Genomic DNA, 23,200 nt, shown 5'->3' with positions numbered 1-23,200 from the left:
ACGGCAGATATTAATAGCCTAGAGAGGGACTATGGTTATAGGACCCCCCTGGCTAAAAAGATCTGTCCCCAGCCACCCCAGAAAAGGCACATCTGTAAGATGCGCCTATCCTGGCACTTAGCCTCTCTCTTCCCACTCCCCTGTAGCTGTGGAATATGGGGTAATGAAGGGTTAATGTCACCTTGCTATTGTAAGGTGACATTAAGCCAGGTTAATAATGGAGAGGCGTTAATTATGACACCTATCCATTATTAATCCAATAGTACGAAAAGGTTAATAAAACACACACACATTATTAAAAAGTATTTTAATGAAATAAAGACACATGGTGTTGTAATATTTTATTATACTCTTAATCCACCTGAAGACCCTTGTCAGCTGAAATAAAGTTAAAAAAACAAACACCAATATTCCATACCTTCCGTCGTTCAGTCTTGTCCCACGCTGTAAATCCATCTGAAGGGGTTAAATCATTTTACACCCAGGAGCTCTGCTAATGCTGCTGTGTTCCTGCCTGTAAAACTTTCTGAATGAATGGAATGCAGGGGAATGTACTGTAGTTACCTCGAGTCGCGGTGATGCGCCCTCTGCTGGATGAACTCATATGAACTCGAGCGTGGGAAAATATTCAGAAAAGTTCCCATGCTCGAGTTCATATTCACTTCATAATAATCTAGAGTTAACGCAAATTGCCACTATAAAAACTTTATGAAAATCAAAATTTGCGTCAGTCTCAAAACTTTTGGACATAACTGCATATGTAGGTGTTACCGGTCATTCTAATCCTACCTTGTGATGATAATGAGATGACTGCGGGGAAGTAATCTTTACAAAACAGGAAAGGTGTTCGGCTAGTAAAAGTGAAGACGGGAAGATTTTAGGATATTCGAAATATGGCAGAACAAATGATTTACAAGCTCCCCAAAATTCCTAAAAAAATATATCTGACATACAAAAAGAGGTGACTTAAACAATCAATAATTTTCTGATAACACATTTTCTGTCGGATAAGCTCAGACATACAACATCTGCATGCAGACCAGTTGAGTCTCCCCTGGGAACACAAATTCATAATAATTCTTCTCTCTGTTCTCAAAACCACAGAAAGTAATAGTGTACAGCTGCATGCCAGAGGCTTTGTCTGTGCGGACATGTCTGTATTTGGGGTTTCCCTTCTGGCCGTCTTTGTTTCTTCTGGCTGAAGAGCATTCGGCAATGATGAGATACACCCTGCCATGGTGTGCCAAGATATCGCCTCAAACTACGAATTATTGATCAAGCGAAAATCTAGCAGCTGTGGCAATGATCTACACAAATGTCAACTTCTAATGTAAAACACACCGTACAGAATTATGGTTACAGTATCGAAATATAGAAATATGATGTGGTTGTGATATGCTAAATAATCATGTATCATCAAGAAACTCTACATACACAAAACTAGAACATTTTCACCTAATGACTAGCTCTATATGACCATATTAAGGAAAAAATATATCAATATTCCAGTTTCACACAACTATACCACAGGTGTTTCAGGCTAGGGCTATATGGCGCAATTTGCAAACTAACCAAAAATCCAACAGTTAGATTTTTTTGCAATGGATGCTTCATGACAGATCACAACATCACACCATTTAATTACCAAGCAATTTTATACCACAATTTTGATGCTGAAATACCTCTGTGCAGCTCTATCTTTAGGGTCCGTATTATATTCTCAACAACAAGATACAGTGCATTTCATTTGTACCAAACATTTGTGACTACATGACCCTATAATGATCTAATATCGGTTATGAGGGTTAAACGTAGCTGTAATAATGTGGATGTTACCATACAGCAATATTGTGGCTTTAAGCAGGATTTTTAACAGTTTTAATAGCTGAGATTTAATCACGTCTGCGTAACTTAAGGGACTCATATTTTTTTTTTTTCCCAGTAGAAAACATTCTCTAAAATTTTAAATTGATCCAACACACAGGCTTTTTCCAGATCTGACATGCATGTTTTTGTGCCTCCCATTGGTGCTGTATAACATGCAGTAATAATAAATGGTGCAGACCTTCCTTTCTCAGAACTTCACATTTGAAAACATATCCATAGCATTTTCAGTACAATATTTGCCAAACGTAATATTAGCTGAAGTGTGTGCTCATACTCCACTCAACCGTCCAGTGCTGCACTGGTGAATGCTGCGCTATGTCCCGAATGCGGTACTGAGTAGGTGGAGCAGGGGACCAGCTATAAAGGGGGTTGTCACAGCAGTCACACTCGGCCCCTAGAAACTTTTGGGCTCCTCTGCTATAAAATAAAACACTAGTTTTATAGGGGTATGTTAAAGTATTAGTATTGTTAACTGGAGTTCCCAATTACAGCGTTTTATACTGCAGTACTACAACAAAGTGGAGAAAGATGTACCAGATTTATTACTAAGGGCATGTGTTGTAAAGCGATTGGTGCATCTTCGGACGTGCAGTGATCATAAAATTACATATATGTCGACTTTGAGCAGGCAGGCATACACTAGCACTCAAATTTATATTTTTTTGTGGAGTAACCACACAGCCACCCTCTGCTACCTAATCCTAACCAGACCACTTTTTTATATGACCAACTAAATAAAGCAAATCTTACTACATGTATGGGTTGTGCCAAAATATTTGACTATTTCTGCCAGATAACTAGAAAAAATAGTTTACAAAATATCCCCCCCCCCCCAACGTTCAACTGCCTGCAGCCCCATTAGGGGTAGCTTACTGCATACCATTCAAACATTGAGCAGAATAATAAAACAATATGCAGCAATTTCCTGAGCTCCCCCCTAGTGGTGGATGCAGGGAAATAGAAATTTACCTTTTAAGTCATGGCAATTACACCCTGTATCCAGTAAGTAGAGCTCTGATCGCCATAAAGATGTGTCAGATCCGTCAGAGTTTTGTTAAGTAGCTTTAACAGATGGGTGTTCACTTAAATTTAATAACTTTTTTTCAACTGATAAGTGAAATGCCATCAGACATACAGACAAGTTTTAGACTGGAGGAGACTGACACATCTAGACAAAAATTGACGTGAATTTGGGGAGAAATTATTATTATTATTATTTATTTATATAGCACCATTGATTCCATGGTGCTGTACATGAGAAATTATGATGGTAAATTATTGTTAACAATTCCACCCAGAGAAGCCCCAGAAATGAAATAAACGCAAGTCTTGGACTTGGTGCCAATGCAACGGAATTAGGATGGAAGTATAAACGGTATGTTTTGCTTCATTCACAAATGTTCTGTGACTCAAATATATATTTAGGAGCTTTGAACTACAGATGTGCAATGTTTAAAATAACATCTGCATTTTGGACAGGCTTTCATTCTGTAATGAGACACCCACCAATATTTTATACATTCAGATTATAACAGTTGATGCATTCAGATTACAGTATTTATTTGTTTTAATTTTGTTTCCTACACTGCTCAAATTTTAATAAACACATGCTTTTCAATAGGTTTGGTAACTAATACTATACATAATTGATCCTCAGGCTAAAGTAATCCACAAACACTTTGATTATCAGTCATCAGTCTGGTCAATTTTTACTACACGTGATAGGTAAAGCTTAATCTGGTCCACTAACTTACAGTACCAAGAAGACTGACTGATATGAGACTTGACCATCTACATGGTTGACTATTCAAGTATGATTGCAATAGTTTTTTCTTTTGTTTTGTTTGTTTGTTTCAATCATTAATTTCATGTAGATTTAATGAATATAAAGCAATAATTAAGCAACTTTAATCTGTATACAGCCCCTGTGTAAACCTTCTGCATCTTTGTGGTTACAGACTACAAGCGTGCCTGTAGGCCCCTTGAGAAAGGAGTCCGAAACGCGCATCGGGGCGGACGCGCAGAGCCGGGTGGAAGCAAGCAGTCCACACTTCAGCTATTTAAGGTAATTATACCAATTCACTTACCGTAGGCCCATTGGGGTCTCGGTGGGGGACATAGAATGGAAAGGTAGTGGAATGTGGCTGATAAATGGTTGCGACGTACAGGATTAACCAATATAAGAATACATATTACTCTGGTTTTATTATACCTGTATACTATTTTTGAAAAATTATTTATCTATTTATTGTGGCTAGTATCAGTTTCCCACCAATACCCAATATGGGAGGTAATTATCACTTGGCGCTGCGCGTCAACAGTGGTGATTGTGTGAGATATATCTGTTGTTCCACGTCTCTAACTCTGGCAGTATGATTTTAAATGATTTAGTGCTTTAATAAAATTATGGTTTTTGATACATTAAAAATTGCCTTATGATCATCTTTTCTGGTGTTCTATGTAGTAATTAATGATAGGCTGCAGTAATCCTGTTGATTACATGGTAACAAATAGTGAATTGATTTATACTATACCATGGTTGACTGTCATATTTGTCTATGGACAAGCGTGCCTGTGTAGTCTGATCATTCATGTGTTACTCCCATCAAGAACTTACTTCTGGTTGACGTACGGCAAAATGTAGGGGACATATGAAAGAAAGGGCAGGGAGTATAACTACAGGATCACACTATGCTACAGGGTTTGATTGCAGAATGTAACCATGTTAACACTTAAGTCTGCACAAGAGCTGCAGGCATTAAATGGTAGATATTTTTTTTCAAGACTATTACCAAAATTGCTTTTCATTTTATTTCACATTCATTGTAGCAAACTATTAAAAAATGATACACTCCAATGAGGTCAAATAATGATACTAGACTATCATCTTATATCAAATATCTAACACTCCTCCAGATAAAGTAGACTATTCCATTACACAACACCACCAGTACTTCTGAACACAGAGTGAAGTCATCTCATGCCTATTCCAGCCCTTCCTGGGGATTTATTACACCCATATATTAGGAGATAATATAGAAGTTTGTTGGGTTGTTGGATAGTTTCCCCCCTCAGCTGTCATAACACCAGCCCCTCCCTGCCAGGCATTAACACAGTCTTTTCCATATCGTCTGCTTCCAATCCACTCCATTGCTGAATAAGGGCTGATTGGCTCATTAAGGTGGGAGGGGGATCTGGTGTTTTAATGATGGCAGCTGGCAGCTCATGTCTCTTCCCCAGTCCTCTGACACAACCAGGGCAGTTTCCATCACCTATCTCATCCACTAAGCGCTGCACATGCTGAATGAATAAGCTTAACATAATATTGATTTTGGTCTGGTCCAACCTGCATTTGGTTAGTGTTTTATATAATTAACCCTAAAATGGGGTGTATACAATCACCAAGAAACTCAGCAACACAGCATATGGCTATTAAAATGATAATATCTGCAATTCCAAGAAACATCACAGAGGATGTTGGTCAATTCTGAATGAAAACGTAGGTGTTATACAAACAGAAGGGCCAGTTTGGTGGCACAGGTAATGAGGCATATGCACTACACTTGCATTGTTTTCCATTGGCCCATAATATATCCAGGGAAACAAACCCGTATAACAATGGAGGCAGGACCAAGTAAAGTTCAAGAATCTCTATGAGTGCAATATGACTGCAAAAAAAAAAAGTATACTGACTTATGCTGGCCCAATGTGTCATATTTATTGGAAGCCCATAGATGCATACAGTGGCATGTAAAAGTTTGGGCATCTCTGGTCAAAGTTACTTTTATTATGAATAGTTAAACAAGTTGAAGATCAAATGGTCTCTAAAAGGCCTAAAGTTAAAGATGACACATTTCCTTTGTATTTTAGGCAAAATATACATATATATGTTTCCATCTTTTACATTTTAAAAATTATGAAAAGGAAAATGGGCCAGTGCAAAAGTTTGCAAACCCTGCATGGTTAGTACCTAGTAGCACACCCTTTTGAAAGTAGCACAGCTTGTAAACGCTTTTTGTAGCCAGCCAAGAGTCTTTCAATTCATGTTTGAGGGATTTTCATCCACCCATTCATGGATAACTCTTCCAGTTCTTTGAGATTCCTCCTCTGCTAATTTGTGATCTAGACACAGATTTTCAATGAAGTTCAGGTCTGGGGACTGAGGGCCATTGTAAAATATTCAGCTCACAGCTTTTGACGTAGTCTCTTGCGGATTTTGGCGTGTGCTTAGGATGATTATCCATTTGTAGAAGCCATCCTTTTTTCAACTTCAGTTTTTTACAGATGGTGTAATGTTTGCATCAAGAATTTGTTGAAATACACTCACCGGCCACTTTATTAGGTACACCTGTCGAACTTCTTGTTAACACTTAATTTCTAATCAGCCAATCACATGGCGGCAACTCAGTGCATTTAGGCATGTAGACATGGTCAAGACAATCTCCTGCAGTTCAAACCGAGCATCAGTATGGGGAAGAAAGGTGATTTGAGTGCCTTTGAACGTGGCATGGTTGTTGGTGCCAGAAGGGCTGGTCTGAGTATTTCAGAAACTGCTGATCTACTGGGATTTTCACGCACAACCATCTCTAGGGTTTACAGAGAATGGTCCGAAAAAGAAAAAAAATCCAGTGAGCGGCAGTTCTGTGGCCGGAAATGCCTTGTTGATGCCAGAGGTCAGAGGAGAATGGGCAGACTGGTTCGAGCTGATAGAAAGGCAACAGTGACTCAAATCGCCACCCGTTACAACCAAGGTAGGCCTAAGAGCATCTCTGAACGCACAGTGCGTCGAACTTTGAGGCAGATGGGCTACAGCAGCAGAAGACCACACCGGGTACCACTCCTTTCAGCTAAGAACAGGAAACTGAGGCTACAATTTGTACAAGCTCATCGAAATTGGACAGTAGAAGATTGGAAAAACGTTGCTTGGTCTGATGAGTCTCGATTTCTGCTGCGACATTCGGATGGTAGGGTCAGAATTTGGCGTAAACAACATGAAAGCATGGATCCATCCTGCCTTGTATGGAGCATCTTTGGGATGTGCACCTGACAAATCTGCGGCAACTGTGTGATGCCATCATGTCAATATGGACCAAAATCTCTGAGGAATGCTTCCAGCACCTTGTTGAATCTATGCCACGAAGAATTGAGGCAGTTCTGAAGGCAAAAGGGGGTCCAACCCGTTACTAGCATGGTGTACCTAATAAAGTGGCCGGTGAGTGTATAATTGAATCAATTATTTCCTCTACCTGTGAAATATTCCCTGTGACATTGGCTGCAACACAACCCCAAAGCATGATTGATACAAACACATGCTTAATGGCTGGGGAAATGTCCTTTTCTTGAAATGATGTGCCCTTTTTCTCCACACATACCTTTGATCATTGTGGCCAAAGAATTCTATTTTAACCTCATTGGTCCACAGGATTTGTTTACAAAATGCATCAGACTTGTTTCGATGTTATTTTGCATACTTTTGATGGTGAATTTTATAATGTGGATGCAGGAGAAGTTTTCTTCTGACAACTCTTTCATGAAGGCCACATTTGTGCAGGTGTCTCTGAACAGTAGAACAATGTACCACAACTACAGAGTCTGTTAAATCTTTCTGATGGTCTTTTGCAGTCAAGGGGGGAAATTCTGATTTGCCTCTCTAGAAATCCTACGAGCACCTCTCACTTAAATTTTGCTTGGTCTTCCAGACCTTATCTTGACCTTCACTGTTCCTGTTAACTGTCATTTTTAAATTACATTTCGAACTGAGGAAAGGGCAACTTGAAAATGCTTTGCTATCTTCTTATAGCCTTCTCCTGCTTTGTGTGCCTCCGGTATTTTCATTTTCAGAGTGCTAGGCAGCTGCTTAGAAGAACCCATGGCTGTAGTTTTTAGGGCATAGAGGAGGCTGGGTTTTTATAAAGCTGGAAAATTTATATCAAACCTTGGTCAAAGTTATCTGAGCTCACAAATCTCCAAGGTGCGCAAACTGTGTCATCTTTAGCTTTAGGCCTTTTAGAGATTATTTCATCTTCAACTTGCTTAACTGTTCACAATAACAGTAATTTTGACCAGGGTACCCACATTTTTACAAGTAATGCGCTGGGTGCTCTCACAGTGGACAAGGTAATCAGACCAAGGGCACAAATACCCTTGGATCAGCCGCACAAAGGCCCAAGAGGTAAGGGGGCCCATTTTCCAGATGGAATTATCCGTTGTGATTAGCTTTTGGACTACAAATTGCCCATATACTTTTCTTGCATAGGGTGGCCCTTTTCTGTTTGTGTCCAAAAGTGAATCATACACTGCAACAAGTGTAATGTAGACTAAGGCTACTTTCACACTTCCGTCTTTATAGATCCGTCACAATGCATCGTTTTGGGAAAAAAAACGCATCCTGCAAATGTGCCCGCAGGATGCGTTTTTTCCCATAGACTTGTATTGCCGACGGATCGCGATGTATGGCCACACGTCGCGTCTATCGTGCACTGGATGCGTCGGTATTTGGCGGACCGTCGCAGCGAAAAAACGTTCAAGGGAACGTTTTTCATACGTCGTGTCCTGCATTTTAAACTGTGCATGCCCGGCTGTAACTCCACCCCCTCCTCCCTGGGAGTTTACTATGGGCAGCGGACGTGTTAAAACACTGCGTCCGCTGCTCACGTTGTGCAGAAAATCACCACTGTCCGTAGGTACATTGCGCCGACGCTTTGTGACGGCCCCGTACCAACGGAAGTGTGAAAGAAGCCTAACTGGCAAACCCTATACTAAATGCTGTTTAAAGAAGCACTCCCCATCAAAGTTGTTATCCTCCTAATATATTGCATATTATATATCACTGTGTACTTACAATTGCTCATTTTGCTTTTCTACCCAGCTAATTCTTCTAAGTTCTACGTAGAAAAAGGAGGTAAATTTTCCCTGCATGAGTCTGCATTAGAAGTACAGTTCTACATCACTGCAAAAGGGAGCAGCTGGGTGATGAGTTGAGGGGAATGATTTTTGCAGGGAAATGAGGCATTCATGTTTCTAGATAGAGTAGAGAAAAGAGAATAATTAGCTGGGTAGAAAGGCAAAATGAGCAACTGTAAGTACACAGTGCTTTATAATATGACTAGATTGTGGCCCGATTCTAAAGCATCGGGTATTCTAGAATATGCATGTCCCCGTAGTATATGGACAATGATGATTCCAGAATTCGCGGCAGACTGTGCCCGTCGCTGATTGGTCGAGGCAGCCTTTATGACATCATCGTCGCCATGGCAACCATTATGACATCTACGTCGATACTGTGCCCGTCGCTGATTGGTCGAGGCCTGGCGACCGCGACCAATCAGAGATGCGGGATTTCCAGGACAGACAGACAGACAGAAAGACAGACAGACAGACAGACAGACGGAAAAACCCTTAGACAATTATATATATATAGATGACTGCAATATGTTAAGAGGAAAAAAAACAGAGTGCTTCTGTCTTCTTCTAAAATTATGTTTTCCAGCACTAATACATTAGGTTACAAATGTATCAGGACAGGAAAGAAATGTAGTAAACTATGTAACTTGAAAAATATTGACTTGTACAGTTTTTATCATCTATATTCAAGCAGGAAACATTTCTAGTCACTGACTACAAACAGAAATAAAAAAACAATTAGACTGCGGCATAACTGTCTACAGAGAATGCTAAGAAGTCACTACACCAGATTTAAGATATTCAGTCTGAAGCAGGTTTGCGCTAATTCAGCAGGTTTGCAATTTTCAGTGAAACTGTGATCTTCTTTTGCTTTTCTTTAGCTGATTTAGTTGCAGATTTGGGCACTAGGTTGAATGTACATGTCAGGAGAAGGGAAACCAACTCCGGCTCGTAGTATTCATGGTCTATGGGCCACAGCTGCTTTTCCATTGCTAAGCATGTTGATTTTTCATACTAACAATCAGGGTTTCTTACCCTTTTTATTTTTAGACTATGGGGGGTAAACTTGGATGCAAGGGACCTCCAATTCCCAATTTAGTTAAAACTAACTAATGCAAAGAAGCAAATTACAGTTTAATTTATTGGCGTGAAAGTCAATACACACAATAGGCCTTGCGTCAATACGAATCCATTAATCTCTGTTCCACTTGGCTCTTTAACAGTATTTTTACACTTGCTAATTACTTTAAATAGATCCCATTAAATTCTAAATGTGAAATGTCTGCACTGAGCTGGCGATGATGAGGATTATACCAATCTCTGACACACTCCGTTTTTTTACACCACTTCAATTATAAGCTCTCATCCCAAAAAAAATGTATGTTGCCTCATAAACTCATTTCCTGTCAAACCTGTTGACATAAGCGGGGGAGGAAATTATCATCACTGGGGCTTATAAGAGAGACACGTTCTTCATTATGTGAAAGCGGTTGGTTTGGCACACGACAGGATAGTTTAAGATGGTAAAGGAAATTGCGTTGTCAAAGAAGGAAATTCCAAGATGTTTCTAACGAGAAATCACTAATTGGTAATAGTAATAGAGCTGTCATGGGGTTACCGCAAAAGAGAGGAGCCAGAAGAGCGTCCTGTGCTGGACAGCGGGGCAAAGCATCAAAACCGGGACAGTCCTGCACAATGAGGGACGGTTGGGAGCTATGCTATTAGTCCAATGTGAATAAAATTTCAGGGGGCCCAAATATAATGTGGGGGCCATTATACAGTGTGAGGACTACTGTTGCTGCCATTATACAGTTTGGGAGCTAATGATATGGCCATTATACAGCTTGGGGGCTAATATGAGGACTACTGTGAGGCCCTCATACAGTGTTGGAGCCAATATAAAGTGTGGAGACTAGGGTTGAGCGACCTTGACCTTTTTAGGGTCGAGTCATGTTTTGCGAAACCCGACTTTTTGAAAAGTCGAGTCGGGCGAAATCGGCCGATTACTGCGAAAAGTCAAGGATCGGCCGGAACACGAAACCCTATGCACGTCAATGGGTTTTTTGGTTTTTTTTTCTCTTTTTTTCTTCTCTCTCTCTCTCTCTCTCTCTCTCTCTCTCCCCTCCGTCCCAGCCCCGAAAATTTCGTTTTACACATTGCAAATCCCTGCTGCGCACAAGCGCGAAAATGATCATAGGCGTGCACGCCCCTAACCCCTGTCATCACTCTGCCCACACTCCTTCATTGGCTGAAAAAATGGCGCTAAACGCGTCATACGAAACGCGACTTTGGCGCCAAGATCGCGTACCGCATGGCCGACCCCACACAGGGATCGGGTCGGGTTTCATGAGACGCCGACTTTGCCAAAAGTCGGCGACTTATGAAAATGAACGATCCGTTTCGCTCAACCCTAGTGGAGACTACTGTGGGGCCACTATACAGTGTGAGAGCTAATATGAGTGACATCATATAGTGTGGAGACTACTGTAGAGGCTAATATAAAGTGTGAGGGCCAATATATAGTATTGGGGCTACTGTGGGGGTTATTCCATTGTGTTTGAGAGGATCTGGCCTGGCCCAGGCCCTGCCTGGGGAAAAACTTTGGGGCCTTATCCTAGTTCGGATAATTCCTGAACTTTGTGGCCAGAACTGGATCAGGGAGGTGGGATAGTTAGTGTAGTTGTGTGTTTATATATAGTTTAAATAAATAAATACAAATAAAAAAAAAATAATAATAATCATAAAAATAATATTGTCAATTTTGTATACTGTATTGTGTTTAGGTTTGTTGTAGTGTGAATGTGGTGGTGTAAGGGGGTGGCTGTAAGGTAAGGCAGTGGTACCAGTAGGTATTTGTTGTGTTTCAGTGTCTTGTATAATATTCAGTTTAGTCTAATGTTTATAGTGTATATATTGTATATAATATCGTATATAGGACTGTGTGAATGTAGTTGGGGTTGTATATAGTAGTATGAATGAAGCTGGGCCAGGGGTCTTACATGATTTTATACTATTCATTATTTATTATTTTACGGGGGTATTTATGTAGTTATGGTTTTTTTTCCCCTTTTTAGTTTTGTTTTCTTTATTTTAGTTGAATTGTCTTTCCTGCCCCTTATTTGTAGGTCATGAACATTCTCCATTTTGGTTCCATTTCTGGTTTATTTATTTGTGATTTGTGTCGTTTTTTTGTCTTCTGATTGGAGTTTTGTTCTTATGTTTTGTTCTGCTGTGTTTTATTTTTGTAATGTATCGTAGTTGTGTCACATGAAGTATTTTTATATAATAAAAGACCCACATTGTGTTTGAGAGAACAGTGGGCCCATCATACTGTGTATAGGGCAGCTGTGGACCCACCCTGCTATGGATAGGGCAGCTGTAGGCCCTTCATACTGTGCATAGAGGAGCTGTGGACCCATCATACTGTGTATAGGGAACATGTGGGCCCATAATACTGTATATATGGAAGCGGTTGGCCACTCACACTGTATTTAGGGGAGCTGTAGGGGAAATATACTGTGTATAGTGGAGTTGTGGGTCCCTCATACTGTAAATAGGGGACCTGTCCATTTTGGGGACTCCAGCAGGGCCGGCGTCAGCACCCGGCGTACCCGGGCAAGCGCCGGGGCCCTGGCGAGACAGGGGGGTCCATTCAGGGCCAGCGTTAGGGGCAGGCAGCTGCCAGTGCCTAGGGCCCCGCTCCCCCAGGGGCCCTCAGCTAGCGGCACATCACGCAGCCGCTATAGGGCCCCTGTGAGGCAAGGGGGCCCACCTGCAGCCAGCGCCGACTCCCCCGCTGCATTGAACTATACCGGCGTCTGCCGGTAAAGTTCAAAGCAAATGATGGAGGAGAGAGAGTCACCTGACGCTCCCTCTCCCATCATTCCCCGCTCTGCCTCTGACACTGCGGGTGCGCGATGACGTCATCGCGCACTCGCTGTGTCAGGCAGTGCAGCGTCAGCCACCGAGACTGGAGCAGGGAGCAGCGCGGGCACGTTGAGAGGTGAGGAGTGTTCTTTTCTTTTTTTTTTTTTAACTATAACAGTGAGTACTGGACTATGGGGCCATTCTTGGGGGGAGGGGGGCTGTGCTGTATACTACATGTCTGTGCTATATACTACATTGCTGTTTTATATACTACATGGGCCGTGTTATATACTACGTGGGCTGTGCTATATACTACATGGCTGTTCTATATACTGCGTGGGCCGTGTTTTATACTATGTGGCTGTGGTATATACTATATGGGCTGTTATATGCTACGTGGGCTGTGCTATATACTACGTGGCTGTGTTATATGCTACGTGGGGTGTTATATACTACATGGCTGTGTTATATGCTACGTGGCTGTTATATGCTACGTGGGCTGCTATATACTACATGGCTGTGTTATATGCTACGTGGCTGTGTTTGCTACGTAGGCTGTTATATACTACGTGGCTGTGTTATATGCTACAGGGCTGTGTTATATACTATGTTGGCTGTGCTATATACTACATGGCTGTTCTATATACTACGTGGGCTGTGTTATATAATATGTGGCTGTGCTATATACTATATGGGCTGTTATATGCTACGTGGGCTGTGCTATATACTACGTGGCTGTGTTATGCTACATGGGCTGTTATATACTACATGGCTGTGTTATTTGCTACGTGGCTGTTTTATATGCTATGTGCGCTGTTATATACTACATGGCTGTGTTATATGCGATCATGAATCGTGGTATGTGTTAAAGGGGGGGGCCCACTGAGACTCTTTCACCCAGGGCCCTCAAAAACCTGGAGCCGGTCCTGGACTCGAGACAATATTAAATGTTAAGTGGGCACTTAAGAGGCATTATTGTTATAGGGGCAGAGTTTTGTGACTGTCAAAGGTGGCAGTATCAGTAGGATGAGGAGTTTGTGTAGGCAGGGTATAGATAGGAACGGTGCTGGAAAAGTGAGAAATCATATGTGTCTTTGTTCTAATCTTTGCAGCTGAGTCCTGGCTGGAGAAGTTGTGTTGGTCTGTGCCAGATGGAAAAGATGGGAAACGTGACTGTTTGCATCAAAAAGAACATCACTTGTAAGTCACTATGTATAACTGTAGTGTAAACTCCTGTATGTTCTGCAGTAGTGGTATCTAGCACTATATGGTGGTAACAAGTAATTTATTTTCAGTAACACCATAGTCATCAGCAGAGGTTCTCCTATGCCAACAATTAGAGTGTGCCACTATAGTTGTAATCAGGGTTACCTGGTTAGGGGCCCACTTAAATGTTTGTCCCCCCCCCCCGAGCTAAACCCCTAGCTACTCCTCTGGTTCTATCTATTATGTCCCCCCATCTCCTTATAGATTGTGAGCAGGACCCTCACTCCTCCTGTAACTGGTGAGCTATGTGTTATACTGTAATGTCAGATATTGTCTGTACATGACCCCGATCAATGTAAAGTGCTGCTGGAGATGTTGGAGCTGTATAAATAAAATTATTATTATTAGTAGTAACATAATGACAAACGTCCCATAACAAGCTCCTGGTGCACAGTAGCCCCCTATAAAGTCCTGTCATAGCGCCCTATAATAGTAATCATAGAGGCTATTTCATCAAGGTTGGTGTTTTGCTTGCAGAGTCTGCAGGAGTAAGGACCACCATACACATTACATAAGACATTCAAACCCTCCAAATACAGCAGGATGAACCAGCCAGCTAAGGATTTTTTGCAGCCTCCTGATTGTTGAGAAGACATGAAAATTGGGAAGTTGGAATTCAATCACCCGATGATCCTGATCCTTATTTTTGATGGGTAGATAAATAAGCTGCGGCTAGAGAAGTATGGCATCGGAAAGCACAGGAGTGCTCACCCAGGCCCTGTATCTAACTATTCTCGCCAAGGCAAGATGGTTGACTGGCCCCCAGCCCCATGCCTCAGTTGTCCCCTCAAGGCCTATATTGGTCCCATTTTATTCTGAAAAATGTAATGTTATATCATAACTGACTATAATAGAATAGAACATATTATATATGAAATATTTACACATATTTGTGGATGTTGGGGTCCCATCTTACAGTTCCTTATCTCCTCCTCTCATTTCCTGACATTTTTTACCTCAGAATTGCTCTGGTTTTGTGTCATTTCTCCTGTCATGGCCGCACTCCTGCTTTACCTCGGGATGTCGTTTCCTCACAGCTGACTGTAGCTCCGCCCCCTACATTGCTGTCACTCACTCATTGTTTGCCATACTCACCTCACCCAATCATATACTCTTAAGGCTTCACTACAGCCAATCAGAGCCCACATTTCTGTTTCTCAGCACTGTTCTGTAACTCTGGTTGCTAAGGGAAAGGGGACCATGGGCAGATCTGATCGTTTTGCTGATTTCGATCAGGTCAGCTTTGTCACATGAAATGTAAGAAAAAAAATCAAAACATTGAAAATTTGGTACTGTTCACTTCTGTGTCGTGGATTTTCTTTGCTGTGGGACAGATCCAAATGGTGAACAATGTGCTCCATCGCCTTATAACTGAGATTTTGGAGGTATTGTTAATGCTCTCATGACAAGAATAGTTCCGCACTCTCTGTTGATATGTGAATCCCCTCAAATCAATGGGAAGATAGTATTAGAGCTGCTAGGTGGGGATTTCAACTCAGGGTAAGTTCACACAGGGCGTTTTGCTGCGTTTTTTGCTGCTTTTTATACTAATTTTCAGCTGCTTTTTACAATACTAGCAAAGCCTATGAGATTTCAGAAATCTCATGCACACACATTGGTTTTTTGTGTGATCAGTATTTTGTGCTTTGTTGCGTTTTTTTGACATAGAGTATGTCACTTCTTTCAGCATTTTTGCTGCGTTATTTCAGCATTTATCACCCATTGGTTTAAATGGGTGTTGAAAAAACGCAGGTATCATTATTTGCTGCGTTTTTGCTGCTGAAAATTCAAGGACATTAGCATGGACAAAGAAAAAAAAAGCACCAAAAAATGCACCAAATACGCAACAAAAAAACGCACCTAAACCTGCATTTTTGTCGCAGCTTCTTTCCTTCCAAGATCAGGTTTTGCTGCAGAAAAAAAAGCAGCAAAAACGCCTTGTGTGAACTTACCCTTACTCGTACTCCTTCCATGTACTTTAATCATATTTGTCAGCGCTGCCAGATTTCCCAGGACTCCTTGGCTGAAAGGTGGTCCAAAAAGGGATGTTCTGTGACGTGAATGGGAGGGAGAGCTTAATCGTCCCCAGAAATGTTATCAACTACGCTCAAAAATTGTGTCTTTACAGTACAGTCTCTAAGAATTTTCCCATTTTTGGAGATTGTTTTACAAAGTTGGTTGAGACTTGGTTGCCTGTGAGTCAAGGGAATGCATCAATTTCACCAACGACTCCATGTTACTTTGGGGTCTTAGCCTCATGGCATCCACCAGGTGACCCCAGCTCTCCAACAAGGTTCCCAACTATCATGGGTCTTCTCTTATGGGGCCCTAAGTAACCTTCAGGGCCCATGTGTGTTTGAGACCCCTGCACCCATTATAATTACCCCCCGGGCATCATTATCCAATGTACTGTATGTGAATACATGGCAACTTTTTTGCTGAACCTTTTGGGAGATGACAAACATTTTTTTGATTGACCACCCTCCTTTAGAAGCCATGCCACATTGAAAATACAATTGGAAACCGGGCCTCCATTTAGCGATGGAGTATCCCTGAGACAGAAAAAACTTTCAGAGATGCTTATTTCTGTGAGGATTTACTGGAGGCCAATTTAGCACCTGGGATATTTGCCAACTCTTCTTCAAGGTCTTCCCTTTTACTGTAAGGCTGTGTGCACACGTTGCTGATTTTTTGCGTTTTTTCGCTATAAAAACGCTATAAAACTGACTTGCCATTATGATTCTCCAGGTCATTACGAGTTCATAGACATCAAATATGTCTAGGTTCTTTTTAATTTAAGTGGTGAAAAAAAAATTCCAAACTTTGTTAACAAAAAAAAAAAAATTGTGCCATTTTCCAATACCCGTAGTGTCTCCATTTTTCAGTCTTTTGATCGTCCGTTATTGTAACCAAAAAAAAAATAAATTTTGGCCTTTTGACTTTTTTTCTTGCTATGCCTTTTAGCGATCAGGTTAATCCTTTTTTTTATTGATAGATCTGGCGATTCTGAATGCAGCGATACCAAATATGTGTATGTTTGATTTTTTTATTGTTTTATTTTGAATGGGGCAAAAGCTCGTTGATTTGAACTTTTATATATTTTTTAAAAATATTTTTAAAAATATGTTTGTTTTTTTTACTTTTGGAATGCTTCAATATTCTCCATGGGAGACTAGAAGCTGTCACAACCCAATCGGCTCTGCTACAAGCCGGCACTCACCACCATAGAGGTCTCCAGGAAACCTCTGGTTGTCATGCGAACACACCGGTGACCCGTGATCACGTGACGGGGGTCACCGGTGTGCGTATATCGATCACGATTGCCGGAAGCGCTTGTTAAATGCCACTAGAAGAGTCTGACAGCGGCATTTAACTGGTTAATAGCTGCGGGTGGATCGCGATTCCACCCGCGGCTACTGCTGGAACATGTCAGCTGTTCAAAACAGGGAAAGATGTGGGCTCACCGCCGGAGCCCACATCAAAGGGAGGGAGTCTGACATCAGCGTAAATGTACGCACGATGTCGGAAAGGGGTTAAAGCAAATGCCCTGGTGTCACCTTAAAGAATGCCCCCTGAGTGCCACCTCAAAACAAACAATGCCCAGTGTGCCCCCTCAAGCTAAGCAATGAATTGACTGCTCCACCAACAGTTATAGGACCACTCCTCACAAGAAAAATGTTTATACTCTCCTGATTTTAGTATTTTTCCCAGTACAAAGAGCGGATTGGCACACGGCATTGACGAAATTTCCCTATGTATGCCAGGACTTGGACGTATTGTGGGCTGTAGGCTTACAACAGCCTGTAGACCGATCCACGCTGGAGACTAGTTAGACAGGCGGGTCACCAATGGCTTCTCCACGCCTGCTGCCCCGGAGTGACAGGTCTCTCACTATACGCACACCTAGGCAGTGAGCGAGAAGAGACTGGGGACTCGCCTGTCCGACTAGTGTTGGGCATGTCTTGGTCATCGGCGTATTCTAATGTATATTTTTGTCTAAAATGTCACAGCGTTTCAGAATCAAACATACCTGGCTGAGATCAAGCAGCTAGTGCCTGATACATGGTGTCCGCGGATCGGCAGCATGTATCAGCTGTCAGGTTCACTTTAATAACAAAACGTGTCCACTTTCTGAATAAGGATTTTGCATCCTGGACCTGTGTTCGCCCTATTGTCCTCAGAGCGATGTCTCATTATTAATGTGCATAGAGCTCCACAAGAACACGTGCATTAATGTAAATAGACCTTGTTGACCACGGATGGTGGGGGAAGAGGGTGCATTTTTCATCTATCTTCTTTGGAAACCAAATGAAAGCCAACAGTGAATGAAATAACACACATGGTCTGAATAAATAAACCTCAGACAGAACGTTACAAAATGCAGCTTTATCCCAACACGTGTAATTGTTATAGTGAAGACACGTCCTGGCATGAGGGGCCCTAAAATAAGCATATTGAATCAATCTCCAGTGTCATATAGTGGGTCTTGTATTCACTCTATTTCACATTTAGGATAGAGACGATCAATGATAATATTATATCTAAACTTTCTTTCAATTATTTAATAGATACCCTTAAAGGGAGAGTTAACCTTCGGCATTAAACCTAATGGAGAGAACTTCCCAAAATAGATATTGCTTTACCCTTTTAAAAAATCTATCCAGGAAAATTACAACTGTTGGTATTATTAGAAAGCCAATCACCTATCTCATGTAATATCAATGGTTTAACAGTCTGTTTTAGTTCTTATGGTCTGTATTTTAATATTCAAATGTCTGACTAGAAGAATGTGCTTCATTTGTATCCCTTTTTTATGTCGTGACAATTCTTTAAAGAGATTGTGTTGGACCAATTCTATTTCTTAGAAGGCTCTTCTAATGGTACTTTGATAACAAGGTGTGTTAATGTTTGAAACCCCAGGGATAAAATAAGCCCTCCTCCTCCCATCAAATATGTTTATCTTCTTTATATATTGCAATCATATTATATAGCAGTGTGCACTTACAATTGCTCATTTTGCCTTTCTACTGTCACAGGGTTACCGCAACGGAGCGGAGCCAGAAGACGGCAGCGTCTGATTGCTCCTACTCCGTCGCTGAGAAGAAGCACTTCTCTGGCTTATTAAAAACATTTATTTCTTGCAGCAGAACAGGGGTTAATTAGCCATGTAGGAAATCCCTGTGTTCAGCTGTGCTTGGTTAGCCACTCCTTTTCCTTATATAATCTGGGCTCTATTACCAAGTCCTGGTTAGAGTTGGCTCTTGCTTCATGACAAAAGAAGGGAGAGAAGTTGGTATGAGAAGGAGTGCTGGAGAAATTATAAGCGACTGTTGTTTGGTTTATACGCTTGATAATCCCTTATCCTTCCCTGTTTTGCTTTCTTCCTCTTCCTGCACACCCTAGTGGATTCCTCTATTATATTTGAGGGAATATTTTGTATGTGTGGAGTTTTCAATTTACCCTTGTCTTTGTTACCCAATTTGTCGGGTTCGTCTACTGCGGTGCACAGTAGCGCCCCTCTTCCCTGGATGGGGGAAGGGGACAATCCAAGGGCTAACTTAGGAGATAAGGCAAAAGTGGAGGCCCCAGCATCTTCGCTATCTAAAGTATCCTGGGGAACAGGGTGAGCTAGAGCGCCCTCAAGTGTTAGGGCCAGCAAAGTTGCCCTGGTCCCAGGTCACTCGACAGCCAAGTCGTGACATCTACCCAGCTAACTCTTCTTTCAATTGGGTGTAAGACATCATGAGATTAATAACTGACTATCTGAATCCTCCTAAGCTCTATGTAGAAACAGGAGGTCAGTTTTTCCTGTATGACTCAGTCACTGCAAAAGTCCATGGGAGATGAAAAGAAAATAATTTATTGGGTAAAAAGGCACAATGAGCAATTGTAAGTACACAGTGCCATATAATATGATGACTGCAATATATTAAAGGGAACCTGTCACCTGAATTTGGCGGGACCAGTTTTGGGTCATATGGGCGGGGTTTTCGGGTGTTTGATTCACCCTTTCCTTACCCGCTGGCTGCATGCTGGCCGCAATATTGGATTGAAGTTCATTCTCTGTCCTCCGGAGTACACGCCTGCGCAAGGCAAGCGGGTAAAGAAAGGGTGAATCAAACACCCGAAAACCCCGCCCATATGACCCAAAACTGGTCCCACCAAATTCAGGTGACAGGTTCCCTTTAAGAGAATTACAACTTTAATGGGAGGAGGAGTGCTTCTTTAATTGTGATATGAGAAACTGGCAGTAAATGTTCAATTTCCATGCAGTGCCCCCATCAGGAGAAATGAGGCATTACAAAGTTAATATTGAAATAACGCAACTGTTCATGTAATGTACAGACATGACGGTGTTATGCTGTAAGAATCAGGCTGCACTCAGATGTCACCCAAGTGCAGTCCTATTTAAGTGTGACGATTCAAAGAGGGAAAACGGAGAGTGGGCCCTCTAGACCGTGACGACGAACCCCTCACGGATGAGCTGACCAGATTGACCGCCTCCTATACAGGGAGAGTTAGGGGCAGGCCCGTGAGGGACTATCGCCACGGAAGCTGGAGGACCAGGACAGGAGAAGACCAAGAAGAGGCGGAGGTAGTAGGACCACAGGATAGGTAAGTACTGCAGAGAAACAGGACTGATGGGTAAAACAGGACTGATGGGTAAAACAGGACTGATGGGTAAAACAGGACTGATGGGTAAACTGCAGCAGTACAGGGACTGGCGGAGGAACTGAGGAAACGCAGAGGCTAGCTGGATACAGGAGAGACAGGATAAACCCAAAGTCAGAGGGAAAACGAACTTCACAGAGACTAAGAGCGGCCAGGAAGACCTGAAGGAACAAATGATAACCAGGCACAGAGGGACGGCAGGAAGCAGTTTAAATACCTAAAGGCAGGGTAGCACTTCCGGGTAACAGACCTCCAGAACCATAGAGAGGACAATAAGGAGGACCGAACTCCAGGTACTAGTCCTCCAGGACCATAGAGGAGACGAAGAGGAGCGCCAACAGAAGATCAGAAGTGCACACGCGCAGCACTGAACCTAGTATGCGCGCGCGCATGAGAAGCAGAGGCCGGGAGCGAGCGAGGAGGCGGCAGCAGTGGTATGATAGTACCCCCGTCTTTACATCCCTCCCTCCTCTTTAGGCCAGAAAGAAACTTAGCTAAAATTCGGGGAGCCTGAATATTCTCCCGAGGCTCCCAGGATCTCTCCTCAGGACGGAAACCTTTCCAGTCGACAAAAAACAAAGTTCTACCTCTAATTTTTTTCATGGCCAAAATGTCCTTAACCTCAAAAACATTGTCTGCGGAAACAGGCGAAGGTGAAGAAAGAGTCGAGGTATGAAACCGATTAAAAACTACAGGCTTAAGGAGAGATACATGAAAGGAATTAGGGATACGAAGAGAGGCAGGTAACTTAAGTTTGTAAGAAACGTTGTTAATACGTGCCAAAACCTCGAAAGGACCAATATAACGGGGACCCAGTTTATGTGAAGGGATTTTAAGACGAATAAATCTAGAAGAAAGCCAGACCTTATCCCCAGGATGGAACACAGGAGAATCGAGATGCCTTTTATCTGCATGCCTCTTCATCCTATGCTGAGCTAGTTCGAGAGCAGACTTGGTCTCCTGCCAAACCCTGGAGAATTCTCTAGACAGAAGATCTGCCGCCGGCACAGTAGAGACAGGAGGAACTGGTAGAGGAAGACCAGGGTGTTGTCCGTAGACGACAAAAAAATGGAAATTTGGTAGAAGCTTCGCTGGTGTGCTTATTATAAGAAAACTCGGCCAATGGTAGTAAGTCAGACCAATCATTTTGATAAGCGTTGGAGAAATGCCGGAGATAAGTAACCATGATCTGATTGGTACGCTCCACTTGGCCATTGGACTGTGGATGATAGGCCGAAGAAAAATCAAGTGAAATGTTCAATGACTTACAGAGAGATCTCCAGAAACGAGCGGTGAACTGAACTCCCCGGTCAGAAACAATGTGTTGTGGAAGACCATGAATGCGAAAAATATGTTGAACAAAAATCTTCGCCAGTTCAGGAGCCGAAGGCAGACCAGGAAGAGCAATGAAATGTGCCATTTTAGAAAAACGGTCCACAACCACGAGGATGACGGTACAACCACAGGAACGAGGCAGATCAGTTAAGAAATCCATTGTGATATGTTGCCACGGAGCGGTAGGCACTGGAAGAGGAAGAAGCCCGGAAGGAAGCTGCCTGGGTACTTTGTTCTTGGCACAGGAAGGACAAGAGACCACAAAAGCTTGGACATCCTTCAAAAGAGTCGGCCACCAGTAGTAACGAGATATTAGATCGAGTTTTCTTGAAACAGACATGTCCCGCTAGCTTGGAAGCATGTCCCCAGAGTAACACACGTCTCCTGTTCCTCTCAGAAACGAAAGTCTTACCCGGAGGTAAAGAGGTCATAGATACTGGAGCAAGTGTGATGATTTTAGCGGGGTCAATGATGTGCGAGGACTCCTCCTCAGTGTCCACTGACAAGAAGGACCTGGATAGAGCGTCAGCTTTGAAGTTCTTTTCTCCAGGTAGGAAGCGAAGTTCAAAGTCAAATCGGGCAAAGAACAAGGCCCACCTGGCCTGTCGGGGATTCAGTCGGTGCACTGAACGGATGTATGCCAAATTCTTATGATCCGTAAGGATGACAAAGGGATGTAAGGCTCCTTCCAACAGATATCTCCACTCCTCTAAAGCCAATTTAATGGCCAAAAGTTCTCTGTCGCCAATGGAATAATTTCTTTCAGAAGAAGAGAAAGTCTTGGAGAAGAAACCACAGGGCACAAGACGACCAGTAGAAGACTTCTGAGAAAGCACAGCTCCGGCACCGACAGCAGAGGCGTCAACCTCTAGGAAGAAGGGTTTATTAGCTTCAGGGCGATGGAGTAAAGGAGCGGAGGCGAATGCTTCTTTGAGAGAATGAAAAGCCTTTTCAGCCTCTGCTGGCCAAAGACGAGGATTAGTACCCTTCTTTATCAAAGAAGAGATGGAAGCCGACAAGGAGGAGAAATGAGGAATAAATTGCTGATAGTAATTCGCAAATCCTAGAAAACGCTGAGTCGCCTTAACCCCAAGCGGACGTGGCCAGTTGAGTACGGCAGAAACTTTAGCCGGATCTATACACAGACCAGAATCAGAGATGATAAAGCCCAGGAACGGTAGGGACGACTGTTAGAAGGCACACTTCTCAAGTTTAGCATACAGACGATTCTCCCTCAGACGGAGAAGAACTTGCCGCACATGTCTCCTAT

General features: G+C 42.4%; 1 protein-coding gene and 1 long non-coding RNA gene across 4 annotated transcripts in view; one reads left to right on the top strand and one right to left on the bottom strand.

The window, feature by feature from the left end:
- The window catches only part of LOC143805234 (uncharacterized), a 660,557-nt gene that overhangs the window by 614,011 nt on the left and 23,346 nt on the right, over positions 1–23,200 (bottom strand). The window contains exon 1 of one of the 2 annotated variants that reach the window (XM_077284264.1): positions 14,880–14,950. The exons of the other annotated variant lie outside the window; for it this stretch is intronic. The gene's annotated coding sequence lies outside the window, so the exon portion shown is untranslated. Of the gene's footprint in view, positions 1–14,879; positions 14,951–23,200 lie in introns of those variants that run through there. 2 annotated transcript variants of the gene reach the window in all.
- The window catches only part of LOC143805242 (uncharacterized), a 116,110-nt gene continuing 108,029 nt past the window's right edge, over positions 15,120–23,200 (top strand). For both annotated transcript variants that reach the window (XR_013221207.1, XR_013221208.1), the window contains exon 1: positions 15,120–15,308. This is a non-coding gene — a long non-coding RNA (uncharacterized LOC143805242). The remainder of the gene's footprint in view (positions 15,309–23,200) is intronic.

Source organism: Ranitomeya variabilis, chromosome 2 (assembly GCF_051348905.1).
Source record: "Ranitomeya variabilis isolate aRanVar5 chromosome 2, aRanVar5.hap1, whole genome shotgun sequence".
NCBI classification, from domain to species: Eukaryota; Metazoa; Chordata; class Amphibia; order Anura; family Dendrobatidae; genus Ranitomeya; species Ranitomeya variabilis.
The sequence above is the reverse complement of the archived record's forward strand: the minus strand, read 5'-3'. Positions and strand labels throughout refer to the sequence as shown.